This window comes from Elephantulus edwardii, unplaced genomic scaffold (genome assembly GCF_000299155.1).
Source record: "Elephantulus edwardii isolate Elephantulus edwardi_28Jun2011 unplaced genomic scaffold, EleEdw1.0 scaffold00090, whole genome shotgun sequence".
NCBI lineage: Eukaryota > Metazoa > Chordata > Mammalia > Macroscelidea > Macroscelididae > Elephantulus > Elephantulus edwardii.
The window spans coordinates 2,332,525-2,348,959 of NW_006399840.1; the positions used below are offsets into that span (position 1 = coordinate 2,332,525).

The 16,435-nt window shown below is 38.4% G+C and overlaps 1 protein-coding gene and 1 pseudogene across 1 annotated transcript in view; one reads left to right on the plus strand and one right to left on the minus strand.

Moving 5' to 3' along the window:
* The window catches only part of LOC102855364 (ribosomal protein S6 kinase delta-1-like), a 280,773-nt gene that overhangs the window by 54,996 nt on the left and 209,342 nt on the right, over nucleotides 1–16,435 (plus strand).
* On the minus strand, nucleotides 6,486–6,704 carry LOC102854961 (annotated as a pseudogene).

The following is a 16,435-nucleotide window of genomic DNA, read 5'->3' on the forward strand; positions in this document are numbered from 1 at the left end:
TAGGTTGTTTCCAACTCCTTGCTATTGTGAACAAAGCTGTAATAAACATGGGTGTGCATATATCTGCTTGGGTGTCAGTTATGGTCTCTTTGGGGTATATTCCCAGTAGTGGTATTGCGGGGTCAAGTGGTATTTTTAAGTTAAAGAAAACCTGTTGCATAGCAATATATTTACTAAGTTGAAATTTATGTGTAAATATGTGCTTGTGTGCAGGCATATTTCTATTTGTATTAAAAGTTTAACCTCCGAGGAGGTTGGAGGAGGGATATTTTTACTGCTGGAGAAGATTATTGAATATGCCATGGACGATGGACTGCTAGGAGAACAAAACAAGTTCGTCCTGGAGAGGGTGAAGCCAGGCTGCTCCCGGGAAGCAAGGATTCTGAGGCTTCATCTGACATACTCTGGACATGCTGCAAGGCGGGACCCTCTCGTTGGAGAGGGACGTCATGCTTGGGAGGGTGGAGGGACAGCGCAGGAGAGGAAAACCCTCGATGAAATGGATTGATTTCGTCACTGGGATAATGGGAATAGGTGTGTCAGAGACAATAAGATTGGCAAAGGATAGAGCAGGGTTTAGGACTGTTGTACATAGGGTCACTATGAGTCAGTCACAAATGACTCGACAGTACACCACCACCACCACCACCACCACAACAACAACAACAAACCTTCTGTACTGTGGACTGTAATTGTGTACATATATATCTTTTCCTTTAATGTTAGAAGCTACACAACTTTTGGTACACAAACCATTAGGTGAAATGGATTAGCTTCTAAATTGAGCTATCATCAAAGCTTTTGTAATTGGATGTTGGATTATCTGTATCTTTCTTCACAGTTTTACATATTATTGATCAAAAGTTTCTTAGTAATTTTAATAACTAAGCATTGATCTCTTTTTCCAATATATTTACCCTTTAAGATGTCTATCTCGAGACTAAGGTGCGCCTGATCCAGGCCATAGTCTTTGTAAGTACTTGCTGTGCATCAGAGAGCTATACAATGAATAAAGCTGACAGAAGAATTGATTCCTGTGAGTTGTGATGCTGGAGAAGAGTATTGTTCATACTATGGACTGCCAAAAACCAAACAAGTCTGTCCTTGAGAGGGTGAAACTGAGTTGCTCTCTGGAGGCAAGGAGTTTAAAGCTCCGTCTTGCATACTTTGGGCATGTTGCTAGGAGGGACCAGTCCTTGGAGAAGGACATCATGCTTGGAAGGATGGAAGGACAGCACAGGAGAGGAAGACCCTCAATGAGATGGACTGACAAGTGACTGGGTTATTGGTGGCAGGTGTGTTGGGTCAGTGAGATTGGCTCAGGAGAGGACAGGGTTCAAAGCTGTTGTACATAGGGTTACTAAGAATTGCAGGTGACTTGACAGCAAACAACAACAACAACAACAACATATGTAATGCTTACAAACTATTGCTGTTTTAAAGTCCTTACAGCTGTAGTGGTTGTGTAGAAGAAATTGCACCTTCTTAGCTATTCTCATATTTTTCTTGAGTAAACCTCAGCAGCAAAAAGGTTTTGCAAGGCTGTCAGATAATAGTGTTACTGTTCTGGTGGTATAGTGAAAAGAATATACATTTTAAAATCAGATTAATATCGACCCAAGTATTGTCTGCACTGATAGCATTGTAAGTTAAGTCTTGTCCTGCTTCTGGAAAGGTCAGTGGTTTGAACCGATAGCCATTTTTCAGGAGAAGGATGAATTGGTCTGCTTGTATAAAGATTTATATCTTTGGAAAACCTGTGCAAAGATTCTTCTCTGTATGTAGGGTCACTTTGAGTTGAGATCAACTGGACAGCAGTGAGTGTTCCATCCCTTAGGAGCAGTCCCCTGGTTATGAACCAGGTCTCTTCCTAATTGTGTCTTTAAAAGTTTGTAGGTAAGTCAGGAAAGGTATATGCGGTTCTTTTTTAGCTTTATTTCGGTGTAAGAAAAGGTGTTAAGCATTTTCAGTGGTGCAGTAAGAGAAGTTAATTATCATGAATTTGTTGCAAGTAGGTGGGTGGCTTAGTCATTTCAGAGTGAGGACAAATTCATAATGATATTAAAGGGCAAGTAAGAGTTGTCTGTAAATTGCACATTTGTAACCCAGGAACTGCCTTATTTGTTAGTGTTTAATACAAATTTATAACATTGTAGTCTGGATTTCTTATTAGTAGGATGGGGATAATACTTTACGGTTCTGAGAATTCCACTAGAATACTAGAATTCTACTATTTTTCGTTATTATCCATAGCTCACGTACCTTGTCATGCCTTTAATTTAACCTATTTTCTTATGCCTCCTTTAGTTTTATACTACTCTACTATGGAATTTTTTACTAGCTTCCCAGATTTTTAAAAAAAATCTTGTTGACACACTGGGTAAGCTCTCAACTGCTAACCAGAAGGTTGGTGATTCAAACCTACCAGCCCCTCTATGGGAGAAGGATGTGGCATTCTGCTTCTGTATAAGCTCAGAGCCTTGGAAACCCAGAGAGAGGTCCTTCCTTCTCTCAAAGGGTCTCGATGAGGTGGAATTGACCTGAAGGCAACAGAGAGTTTGTGGTGTTTTAGAAAGGTCTTTTTGTTTTTTTCAGCTGAGCCAGTTCTCTCTTCCCAGCTCTGCTGCTTCTCACTCATAATGGACATTTAACTCATATTCTTTTTTCAATACCTTTTTAAATTGGAAAACTTATGTATACCAATTCTTAACCTGTTGCCACATTTTCTGTCTTTTTTTCTGAGCTATTTAAGTTGTAGATATCATGACACTTCAGGAGAGGAAGACCCTAGATGAGATGGATTAATACAATAACTGCGGTATTAAGAGTAGGTATGTTAGAGACAGTGAGATTGGCTCAGGATAGAGCAGGGTTCAGAGCTATTGTGCAGAGGCTCATTAATGAGTTTTCGTCAGCTGGATGGCACATAACAACAACAACAACAATAGCCTCCAGTGTTATATTTAATAGTCTTAAGTGTGCTCTATTTTTCCTTGTGTCTGTTGTTCATTGGATGTGTGCTACATCACGTCCATTAAATTTAACATTGATTAAATATGTAGCCTATACTCCAATTATCACAGTTGTCTTAAAAATGTTCTTTTAAGTCAATTTTTAAAATCTAGAATCAAGTAGATTTACCACTTTTGTATGTGTATTCTTGTTTTTGTGACATTAATTAACATCTTTAAAGAACACAAGATAGTTGTTTTGTACTTGATCTTACAATCTGTATTTGTCTGATTGATTTCATATGATGGAAAAATTGTTTTTCTTTGTTTTGCTATAGCTTTCATCAATCTATATTTTCCTTGCTAGAAACAGAAAAATAGCTTCCAGCAGCTTGCAGTTCTTAACAAGTTTATCCTTGTTTGAGTTTAACTGGCATTCAAATCCAGATTATTATTTTCTTTTTGAATGTCAGTAGTTTTAAACTACATGAACATTAGACAGGGTCCTTCTGTGTCCTTAATGCATCAAAAAACAAGACTACTTGTTACTATGTCAGAACACAGACAAAACTGATCTTCAATCCACAATGATGATTAAATAAAACCTCCTCATGGCTGAAGACTGTTTATTTAGCACAGCTTTAACTTAGCTCAATTCTTACCTTTTTCATACTAACATTAATGTTATAGAATCACCAAATTTTATAGAATTCATAGAGTTTTTCCATCTTTCTGACAGCACTGAATTTGAAGCAAAGCCCCCTCCATGAACCTTTCCAAAAAGCACCTAACACAAGCCTTGATTCTTATAACTCTTTCTGTTGTTTAGTACCATTGAGTCTTACTGACACATACCTAATCCTCTAGTGGGTTTTCAGAGACAGTTTATTGCATGGAGGAGATTGCCCATCTTTTTCCTTCTGAGAAGTTGGTGAATTCAAACTATGCACCTTTCTGTTGCCAAGATAACTCCCTTTAGACCACCAGAGCTCCCATCAACCCTTTCTACCAACCTCTTAATGAAATGGCCAAGGGTTCTCCATGGTATGTCTTGTTCCCAGTTTTAACTTGCTTAGCTAGAGGTATTCTTTATGAGATCTGGCTAGAGGGAATCTAAGAAACTTGATCTTTCTCTTCTTCTTCTTTAAATATAATTTAGAATCACTCAACTTCTATGATTATTTTCTTAGTGTAGGCTTTAGTTCTGTAGGATTAGGTTTTGATTATGGACATTGCCCTTTTAAGAAAGTTCGAAACTCTGTAGGTGTGCTACTGAATAAAACTGTTTTGAGAACATCCTAAAAATAGCTTATAAATCAAAGAGAGCTTTATTTCCATGGAATTTATGAACTAACATTGAACCCTGAAATGTTTAAATGTATACATATATAGAGTTATATCTAATTGCTAATATGTCTAATTGCTAATTGCTAATATCTAATTGCTGTCAAGTAGATTCTAACTTGTAGCTAATCTTCCAGTGAATTTCCAAGGTTATACATCAAATGGGAGGAAACTTCCTATTTTTCATCCATGGATCAACTGATGGATTGGAAGCATTAGACAAATTTGGCTTTTGAGTTAGCTGTGCAACTCTATGGATGATGGCACCTGAACCTCATACACCTGAGGATGTGTGCTTGTGTGTGTACTTACGCATAGTATACTATAATATAAAATATTGTGTAACAAATCTTAGCAAATTTATTTTTCCTTCTCTTTCTGCTTATAATTTTATATTCTGTTCACATGCTAGTATGATCTTGCTGAAGATTATTAAAAAACAGACCAGTATATCGGCAGAGGACTACAAGAAATTCAAGCTGGATTAAGTTGAGGCCATGGCACTGGGGATCTCGTTGGTGTCAAATGGAGCTAAGCTGAGAGAAGAGAATCTCAAAAGAATGCCTGTTTTTTTCTATTGACTATGCAAAGACATTTCTGTGAATCATAACAAATTATGACTAACTTTGAGAAAAATGGGAATTTTAAAACACTTAATTTTGCTCATGTTAAGCCAATACCTAAACCAAGAAGCTCTCATCCAAAGTAGTTCCCACTGCACAGTTAACATGAAGAAAGGTGTGTGTCAGCGCTGTATCCTTTTTTTCATATCTTTTCGGTCTGTATGATGAACAACAAACAGATTTATCTTGGAGAGGATTAAACCAAGCTACTGCCTGGAGGCAAGGATTCTGGGGCTTCGTCTGACATACTTTGGACATGTTGCCAGGAGGGACGGGTCCTTGGAGAGGGACATCATGCTTGGGAGGGTTGAGGGACAACGCAGGAGGGGAAGACCCTCTATGAGATGGATTGATTCAGTGACTGGGGTAATCGGGATGGGTGTGTCAGAGGCGGTGCGGTTGGCGCAGGATAGAGCAGGGTTTAGGGCTGTTGTGCATAGGGTCGCTATGAGTCGGAAACGACTCGACCGCACATAACAACAACAACAAAATAACAACAACATGATGAACAAATCATTCAACAGGCTAGACTATATGAAAAAGAATGTGGTATCAGGATTGGAGAAAAACTCATCAACAACTTTCATTATGCAGATAATACAACTTTGCTTGCTAAAAATAAAGATGACTTTAACGACTTGCAAAAAATTAAAGACTTTGGTGTGGCTTACATCTCAATATCAAGAAAACAAAAATTCTACCACTGAACCAATAGACAACATCATGATAGGTGGAGAAAAGACCGAAGTTGGATCCACATTCAGCATTCTTAGTACCAACAGTCAAGATACCAAGACATGTTACACTGGGAATGTCAGCTGTCTAAATCCTCTCCTGAGTGCCCAAAAGCAGCAATGTCTTTTTTTTTTTTAAGTTGTTTTTTTAAAAAATTTATCCTGATTTATTTACAAAGTTTTAATACATTGTTTTTTTATTTTAATAATTTTAATGAACATTTACAGAGATTTGGATTTCCATTCATTCATTGCTGCACTTCTCTCCCCGCCCAGCCCTCCCACTAATACATTGTTTTTCACAAAAGATCCTTCCCATTTCCTTTGCCCCACCCACCCATTGAATTGAATTGTGGAGCCCTGTGATTAACACCCTCCCCTCCACCCTCTCCCCTCTATTTCCACCCTCCCCTCCTCCTTGGATCCTCATACTCATTCTACAATGGCTTTATTTTTTTTTAATTTTATTTTTATTTTATTATTTTGTGTGTGTGTACCGTCAAATCAGATCTGACTGGTACAGGAGGAGGACATTGCCCCTCCTTCTCCAGCAGAGCTTCTGGTGCCTCTGGGATTGCAGTGCAGCTTTTTGCCACTAGGCCACCAGAGCTCCCTGGCTTTTTTTTAAAAAAGTATTAAATGGTCATGTCTTAATTAGATATGTATGTATAATATTGGTCCAATGCATAAAAAAGGAGAACAGGAGCTAGAAATGTATTCCACTTAATATTCAGACATAAAGGGTAACCATACTGTTCAGTATTCTTCGCTGATAGGTCCTTTTTTCTCCATGTTGAAATCTGAAGACAGTTAAATCCTGGCATCTTGCCAAGCTACTGTATGAACAGGCTGTTGAAGGTGATCACTACACAGCATAAAGCAACATCAGGACTCTTCCACTCACCAATTCTGGCACACTTACAGAATATACCCAACAATTCAGTTTTATTACTGTGCAGGACGCTGGATGTCAAGGATCAGATATAAGCACAGGTACATATAAGCCGCAAGATGATAGTCAAAAGACTCTGAATGTTGAAAATGGCAGACATGGTGAGGCTGGTAAAGCCCTCTATAATGGTTTTATACTGTATTTGTTTGTCCCTGTGGGACTGAGTTCACTCAGCATAATACTCTGTAGTCCCTCCCAAGTTAGGTTGTAATTTACAAAATGATTGATTCTGTGTGTTGTGTAGTATTCCATTGTATGAATGTACCACAACTTCTCAATCCATTCGTTTGTGGTTGAACATCTGGGCTGTTTCCATATTCTTGCAATGGTGAATAATGCTGCTGTGAACATTGGTGTACATGTTTCTGTTTGAGCCTCAGTTCTCATTTTCTTGGGGTATATTCCAAGCAGTGGAGTAGCTGGGTCATATGGAATTTCTATGTTCAGCTTTTTGAGGAAGCACCAAACTGCCTTTCAGAGTGGTTGTACCATTTTACCATCCCACCAATGTATAAGGGTTCCTATCTCGCCACATCCTCTCCAACATTTATTACTTGCTGCCCTGTTAAATTTTGCCACTGTCACTGGAGTGAGATGGTACCTCATTGTGGTTTTGATTTGCATCTCTCTTAAGCAAAGTCTTTTTAAAGACTAAGGTGTACCTGATTAAAGTCAAGGCCTTTTCAGTTAATTGCTATGAATCCGAAAGTGGGACAGTGAATAAAGATGACACAAGAAGAATGAATACCTTTTGAGTTGTATTGGATAAGCATACTGAACATCCACTGCTAAAAGAACAAATAAATCTTTGTTAGAGAAAGTGATACCAAGATACTTCTTAGAGGCAAGGATGATGAAACTTCATCTCACATCATAAGACATTTTGTTAAGAGAGACCAGTCCTTGGAAAAAACCGTCATGCTTGGAACGGTAGAGGGTCAGCAAAAGAGAATTAGATTTTCAATAAGATGGATTGACATAGTGGCTGTTTTAATGGGCTTTAGTATTTCTAGTATTTCAGGGATGGTCAGAGGGGCAAGATTGAGTTCCATTATTTACAGGGTTTCTATGAGCTGTACTCGACAGCACAATAACAATTACAGGAAAAGATACATTACTGCTGTGCATAGCAATTTAAAGCAGTGATTAAGACTTTTCCCCCTTTGCTGAAGAAATTTTGTTTAACTTTGATACAATACTATTATCTAACTCACAATTACATATTATAATTTCATCATTGCCTTAGTTCCCAGTAATGCCTTTTTAAAAAGCAGTTTATTAAATTTTCTTTTGTTTATAAAATATATGCATACTAGCTCAGTAATTTCTGCATGCATAATTCAGTGATTTTGTTTGCATTTTTAGAGTTATGCAACCATTCTTCCCTTTTTTGCCCCAAATTGTTTCCTTGTGCATCAACACAAACTCACTGCCCTTTTAAGTTTTGAGAGCTTGTGGGCTTGTTTATAGATTCTAGCAGGTGTGCCCAATTAGGTGCATACCGTTGACTGAAGGCTTTTTCTATGAAGGAAGGTCATTCTCTTCAATTGCTGCATAGATTTTGGAGGGGCAGCCATGGAGCAGTGAGGGAGTTGGCATGGAATATCCACCCGGGTAACCAGGTCAGCATATTCAAGCCCAGTGGCCAGTGGAGGGACAGATGAGTATCACATGCAAGTAAAATCTTGCTGAATATTGAAAAACTATTGAGACAGTACAGTACAGACAATTTCTAGAGTTTAGCTGCATTCAGAAGAGGCTTTGAAACAAAGGATATCTATCGTTGCTGATACCAGATGGTTTTTGGCTGAGCAGAGAATACTAGAAAGATGGTTAATTTTTAAAATTTTTTTAAATTGAGATTTTTAATGAAAGTTTATAGGAATAATGGATTTCCATTCATTGTTGCACATTTTCCTCCCTGCCCACCTCTTCCCCCGAGTTTGCTTTTCTCTTTGGGAAAAAAAAAATTCTTTCATTGTTATACAGTTCCCCTCCCTCCAGTCCACTTTACTATGCAACTCTTATTCTGGACTGTTGTCATGCAAACAATGATTAATTTTAAAAATTGCTTATGCAAAGGTATTTGTGTAGATCCCAACAAATTGTAGTTAATATTGTGAAGAATATGAATCTCAGAACATTTAATCAGGCTTATATAAAACCTATATGTAGACCCAACAAATGGCTGTCCAAACAGAACATAATTTAAAAATAATAAAAGATGAGATGGATTGATTCAGTGACTGGGGGAATAGGGGTAGGTGTGTCAGAGACAATACGATTGGCACAGGATAGAGCAGGGTTTAGGGCTATTGTACATAGGGTTGCTATGAGTCACAGGTGATTCGATGGCACATAAAAACAACAATCTAGTCTGTATGCAGAGCAAATAATTTGAGATGCTGGAGTATATGAAGAATGTTGCCTCATAATTTTAGGAAATATCATCAACAACCAACATGCAGATGATACAACTTGAAGAAACTGAAGAAGACTTAGAAGTCTGAAGATCTGAAGAGCAAAGACTGTTGTTGTGATGTGCTGTTGAGTCAGCTGCAACTCAGTTATACAACTGATCTGAAGCCTGCCTTATCCTGTTCCATCTTCACTGTCTCTGATGCACCTGAGACTACAACCTTCAATATGGGTTACATTTCAACACAAAAAACCAAAAATCCTCACCTCTGAACTAACAAGTTAACACCATGATAGAGAAAAGATAGAGGTTGTCATTCACTTACTTTTACAAGAACCACAGTTAGTACCCATAAGTTAAGGAATCAAATGACATGTTGCATTGGAAAAATTTTGCTGGTGGCCTGTTGATAAGAATCTGCCAAAGGCACGTGGTTTAAATCCATCAGCTGCTCCATGGCAGAAGAATGGCCAATCATCTCTCTTGCAATTAATACCTGTCAAAACCCATGGGAAAGTCAGCTGTGGTTTGATTCTGACTCAGTGATACACGATAACAACAAACAGAGCTAAAAGTGCTCATCGGCAATGATATCGGTTTAAAGACCAAGGTGTGAGTGATCTAAGCCATAGTATTTTTGGTTGGTTCACATGTATCCGAAAGATAGACAATAAGGAAGATTGAAGAAGAATCTATACCTAGGAGTTGTCATGTTGGAGAATATCTCATGAACTGCCAAAAAGAACAAACATCTGCCTTGGAGGAAGTGCAACCAAATTGCTCTTTAGAGGCATGGATGATGAAACTTCACCTCTATACTTTGGTCATGTTGTCAGGAAGGGTAGGTCTTCGTAAAAAGACATGCTGGGAAAAGTAGAAGGCCAACATAAGAGTGGAACTACCTACCTCTCTTTTGCTGGATTGATCCAGCAAACAATGAACTTGATTCTGGGGGCAGTGGTGGAGATGGTAGAGGACAGGGCAAGATTCTGATCTTTTTTTCATGGGGGTGCCATGAGTCTTAGTGGGCTCAATCACACCTATCAACAATAACTGATTTCTTAACTAATTTCTTAAGTTCCTGTTGTCACTTTACAGGAGCTCTTTATTTCTTTCTTGTCTGTAGAGAACAAGAGAGAGTTGTGTTACTAACTCAAAGTTGGCTTCCTTTCTGTTAATTTAATTAACTAGCAGGTCTGTGGGAGGAAGATGGGTAGTCTTCTCCTGTGCAATTTAATAGCCTGAAAATCTGCTGGAAGGTCAGCTATGAAGTGGTTTTGACTTCACGTCAGTGTTTTTTGACTTTTGGTTCCTTAACTATGTTCACTGTTCTAGGCAGACATTGCTTGCTTTTTAAGCTAAATTGTTTCTTGATTTAAAAAAAAAATTAGGGGATATTTTTGATTTAAAATTTATGGATTATCTCAGGGCAAGAGAAGTATTTGTTAAATTTATGATGTCTAACTTTGTTGCTGCTTTCAAGTGAAGTTTTGATTATATTAAAGAATGAGTCATTACAGTGATTTTTGAGCATTGTTACTTTAAAAATAAATAAATTTTAAAAATTATATAACTTGTTAGAGGGTTCCCCCCGCTGCTGTTGTTATTATGTGTTGTTGGGTTGAGTATGACTCATAGTGACCCTATGAATAACATATCTGAACCCTGTCTTGTCCCATGCCATCCTCATCATCTCTGACACATTTGAGCTCACAGCTACAGTTACTATGTTAATCCATATCAAGGAGGTCTTTTGCTGATTCTCCTGTGCATGAAGTATGAGAGAGGAAGTTTTACCATCCTTAAGTCTAGGGAATACTATGCTTGCACTTTCTCCAAGATACATGTTTATTCTTTTGGCAGTCCATGTGTTAAGTACTCTTACAACACCAAAACTCAAGGGCATCAATTCTTTCTCTGTTATCCTTACTTATTGTCCAGCTCTCAGATTCATAGCAAGTGATTGAAAAGATCACGGCCTCAATCAGGCACACCTTAGTTTTTACGCTGACTTTGTAGAGGTCCATGACAGCAGACTTTTCCAATGCAGTACATCTTTTGATTTCTTGACTGTGGTGCTAAGGGTTTTGATTGTTTATCTAAGTATGATGAAATCATTGACAAATTAAGTTTTTTCTCCACCTATCATAATGTTACCTATTGGCCCTGTAATGAAGATTTTTGTCTTCTTGATGTTGCAGTTTAATCCATATCAAAGGCTGTAGTCTTTGATCTCCTGCAGTAAGCACTTTAAATCCTCCTCACTTTTAGCAAGCAAGGTTGTATCTTCTGCATAATGCAAATTGTTGATGAGTCTTCCTCAGTCCTGCTGCCACATTCTTTTTCATACAGTCCAATTACTGAAATATTTGTACAACATTCAGATTGAATAGATATGGAAAAAGGTTACAGCCTTGACACATACTTTCTTCATTTTAAGTCATTTAGTGTTCTCTTTCTCTGTTTTGACAATAGCTTCTTGGTCTAGGTACAGGTTTCACATGAGCACAATTAAATGCTTTGGGATTCCCATTCTTCTCTATGTTAACCATAGTACGTTAGGATCCACACAGCCAAAAGCCTTTGCATAGTCAATAAATCACAAATAGATATTCTTCTGGTGTACTCTACCCTCTGCCAAGATACATATGACATCAATAATGATATCCCTGATGTCAAGGTCTCTTCTAAAAGCAGCTTGAATTTTTGGTAGTTTTCTGTAAATGTACAGTTCCAGCCATTTTCAGATGATGTTCAGCAATGTTTTGCTTACATCTGCTTGCATATGATGGACCAATTGGTAGCATCAGGATGGATGGTGAAGAGATTGAGATTGTTAACAGCTTTAGTTTGTTTGGCTCCGCAGTCAACACTCTTGTCACCAGCAGCCAGGAGACTAAAAGATATATTTCAATGGGAACATCTGCTCTAAGGGACCTCTCCAAAGTACTGAAGAACAGTGATGTCAGTCTGGAGACTAAGGTGCACCTGATACAGGCCATGGTCACTTGCTATGTGTCAAAGAGTTGGACAGTGACTAGGGAGTATAGAAGGAGAATTGATGCCTTTGAGCTGTGGTGTTGGAGAAGAGTATTGAATATACCATTGACTGCTAAGAAAACGAACAGGTTCATGCTAGAGAGGGTTAAACAAGGCTAATCTTTGGAGGCAAGTATTCTGAAGCTTTGACATATTTTGGACATATTGCAAGGGGGTACTAATCTTAGGAGAGGAATGTCATGCTTGGGAGTGTGGAGGGACAGCACAGGAGAGGAAGACCCTCTATCAGGGGGTTTGATTCAGGGACTGGTGTAATGGGGGTAGGTGTGTTAGAGACAGTGAGATTGGCACAAGATAGAGCAGGGTTTAGGGCAGTTGTACATAGGGTCACTATGAGTTGCAGGCGACTCAACTGCATATAACAATAACTCTATAAATATAAATAAATAAAATGATGTGAGCATGGAGGCAAGAGCATCTGACATCTACCTTCACAAAGAGGAAGAATCCTCAAACAGCACCATCAGCCCGTAGTAAATTCTCTGCTGGGTTTACTGATTCATTACAATGGCCATATAGAACTCACAAACAATGCTGAAGATTATGGGGTTTATTGGGGAAGTAATAAATTACAGTTCAAGATTAGCAGCACAAAGGATACATTTATTCATTCAGCCTCTCTTTTCAGCCATGCTCAAGGGTATCCTCCTCCTTGGTCTTTGAGCTTGTGACTTTGTTGATGTCTTGCTTGAGAAAGTGCGAAAAAACTCTTTTGATTTAATAAGCCAGTGTAGGGGCCAGTGGCATCCTTCTGCCTAAAGACACTCAACTCTTGCTCTGTGACTTAGCAAACCGGAGTCCTTAGAAAATGCCTGGAAGGGAGTTCTGGTGGCCTAGTGGCAAGAAGCTGTACTGCAATCCCAGAGGTGTGCAGTTCAAATCCACCAGATGCTCTGCTGGGGAAGGAGAGGCAATCTCCTGCTGTACCAGTCAGATCCAATTTGATGATACACACAAAAAATAATAATAAAAAAAATGCCTGGAGAAATTCCCCTCCGATAACATGCTTTCTGTCCAAGGGCACTCAGTTTTTTTGCTGTGAACCCCGAAATCACACTGTTAACTAACTAGCCAATTTAGGTTCCTACCAGTTCTACTGCCTTTGTTGTCACTGTTTCTACACCATTGCTTCTTTTTTTAAAAAGTATATATTTTTAATTTTATGTTGGTTTGTACATATTAGGAGAAATGTGGGGTCAAGATTGGTGGAAGATCTATCAATAATCTGCGATATGCAGATGATACAACCCTGCTTGCTGAAACTGAGGAGGACCTGAAGTGCTTGCTGCAGAGGGTCAAGGACTGCAGCCTCCAATATGGATTGAGGCTCAGTGTCAAGAAGACAAAGATTCTCACCACTGGGCCAATTGGCAGCATCAGGATGGATGGTGAAGAGATTGAGACTGTTAACAGCTTCAGTTTGCTTGGCTCCACAGTCAACACTCTTGGCACCAGCAGGCAGGAAATTAGAAGACGTATTGCCATGGGAAAGTCTGCTGTTAGGGACCTCTCCAAAGTACTGAAGAGCAATGGTGTCTCTTTGGAGACTAAGGGGCGTATGATACAGGCCATGATCTTTGCTATCACTTGTTATGCATCAGAGAGTTGGACAGTGACTAAGGAGGATAGAAGGAGAATTGATGCCTTTGAGCTGTGGTGCTGGAGAAGAGTATTGAGGGTACCATGGACTGCTAGGAAAACAGACAGATTCATCCTGGAAAGGGTCAAACCGGGCTGCTCCTTGGAGGCAAGGATTCTAAGGCTCTGTCTCACATACTTTGGATATGTTGCAAGGAGGGACAGGTCCATGAAGAGGGACATCATGCTTGGGAGGGTGGAAGGACAGTGCAGAAGGGGAAGGCCCCCTATGAGGTGGATTGATTCAGTGATTGGGGTAATCGGGATGGGTGTATCGGAGACGGTGCGATTGGCACAGGACAGAGCAGAGTTTAGGGCTGTTGTACCTAGGGTCGCTATGAGTCACAAGCACATAACAACAACAACAACAACAACAACAACAACAACATGCTGGTTTGTATACAAAATTAGTGTACACTGTCTGTGTTTCATTCATCAGATTGTGTTTCATACGATCATCCCCATACAAAACCATACATCTTATATAAACCCAATCACCATTGATCTATTCCTACTTTTACCTTGTTTTTTCAGGTTCCCATTGGATCTTTTTCCTAATTCCTTTTCTCCATCCCTCTACCTACCAATATCTGCAACCCCATGATTTTTTCCCCCTTGTGGGTCTCAACCTTTCTTCCCCTTCCACCTTTGGACTTTTGTACACATCTTATAAGTTATCTTATTTTTACAATAATGGTCTTATGCAGTATTGAGTTAGTTTACTCAGCATAATGTCCTCTAGCCTCTCCCATGTTATATAATATTTTTCAAAATCTTTGCTCCTGGGTGCTGTGTAGTATTACCTTGTGTGAGTGTACCACAGTCTTTCAATCCAGTTGTTTGTCGATGGACATTTGACTGTTTCTATATTATTGCTATTGTGAATAATGCTGCTATGAATATTGGTGTACAATTCTCTGTTTCTGTCTCGATTCTAATTTCTTTTGTGGGGGGGGGAGTTATATTCCTAGCAATGAAATAGTTGGGCCATGTGAAATTTCTACGTTCAGCTTTTTTGAGGAAACACCAAATTGCCTTCCTGAGAATTTGTACCATTTTACAATTCCACCAACAATGTATGAGAGTTCCAATCTTTCCACATCCTCTCCAACATTTACTTCTTTTTAGTCTGTTAAACTTTGTCACTGCTACTGGGTTGAGATGATAACTCATTGTGGTTTTCATATGCATATTTCTTATTGCTAGTGATTTTGAGCATTTCTTCAAATGTTGTCCTCTGTGAAAAGTCTTCCCATGTATTTTGCATGGGCTTTGATTTTCATTAATTCTACTATTTTTCGCATGATTGGTGCATTTAATTCACTCAAATTATGTGTGATCATTGAAAAGCCAAGTTTTATGCTGTCATTTTGCAGTTTCTTTTTCTCTTGTTTCTGGTTACTTTGGTCCATTGACTTTTCTTTGGTATTTCTGTGTGAAGGACTTCCCTTAAAAATTTCTTGTAGAGTTGGTCTTGATTTCACAGATTCTTTAATTTCCTGTTTTTCGGTAAATGTCCCAATTCTTCCTTCATATTTGATAGATAGCTTTGCTGGGTACAGGATTCTAGATTGGTAATTGTTTTATTTCAGCCATCTGTATATGCCATCCCATCCCATTGTCTCTTGCTCACATAGTTTCTGTTGATAAAACGGAACTTAATTTAATTGTTTCTCCTTTGTAAGTGGCATTCTGTTTTTTCTTGTGCTGCTTTTTGTATTCCATCCTTATCTTTGATTTTGGAGAAGTTGTCAATGATATGTGTTGATGTTTTCTAGACTGTTTGGGATTCACTGAGCTTCTTGAATGTGGATTTCCTCAATTTTCATGATACCTTGTAAGTTTTCTTGTAGTACCTCTTCAATTGATTATCTCTCTGCTTTCCCTGTCCCCATCGTGTTCTGGAATTCAAATTGTGGTTGCTTTTGATGTTATCCCAAATGATTCTAATATTTTCTTAATTTTTCTTCATTCTCTTGTCATATTTTTCTTGTCGTATGTTCCCTTTAAGGTTCTTGTCTTCCAACTCACAGACCCACTGTTCTACCTCTTCTGTTCTGCTTTTTTTGGTCCTCTGGCATGTTGGAAACTTCTGCCATTTTTGATCTTCATAATTCTGTATTGTATTTTCATGCATTTCTGTTATTTCCAGTACTGTATTTGTTGTACCCTCTCTGTCTTGTGATGATTTTTTAAGTTCTTGTACCTCTTAATCTGTAGTTTTAACTTGTTCCTCCATCTTTTGTAATTTCTTCTGTAGTTGTCCATATTTGTCTGCATCATTGTATTTCTTCTGGCTCCATGTCGTTGGAGCATTTGCTTTATTTATGGCTTTCATTCTTCTTCTATCATTTGCAATTTCTTCTGTAGCTGTCATATAACTCCACATGAATGTATTTCTTATGATTCCCAGACTGGTATATTTACTTTATTTATGGCTTCTGTCCTTTCTTCTGTCATTTGTACCTTTGTTTGTAGCTATTTGTATGACTCTGCATCAGTGTGTTTCTACTGCTTACTTTTCTCTGGAGTAATCATTTGATCTGTAGTATAATGTACTTTTTTTTTTGTCTTATTTTCCAGTTATTTTAATAGATATCAACGGGTTTTTGAAAAATTTTTTAAATTTTAGTAATTTTAATGAACATTTACAGAGATTTTGGATTTCCATTCATTCATTGTTGTACTTTTTTCCCTGCCCAGCCCTCCCCTAC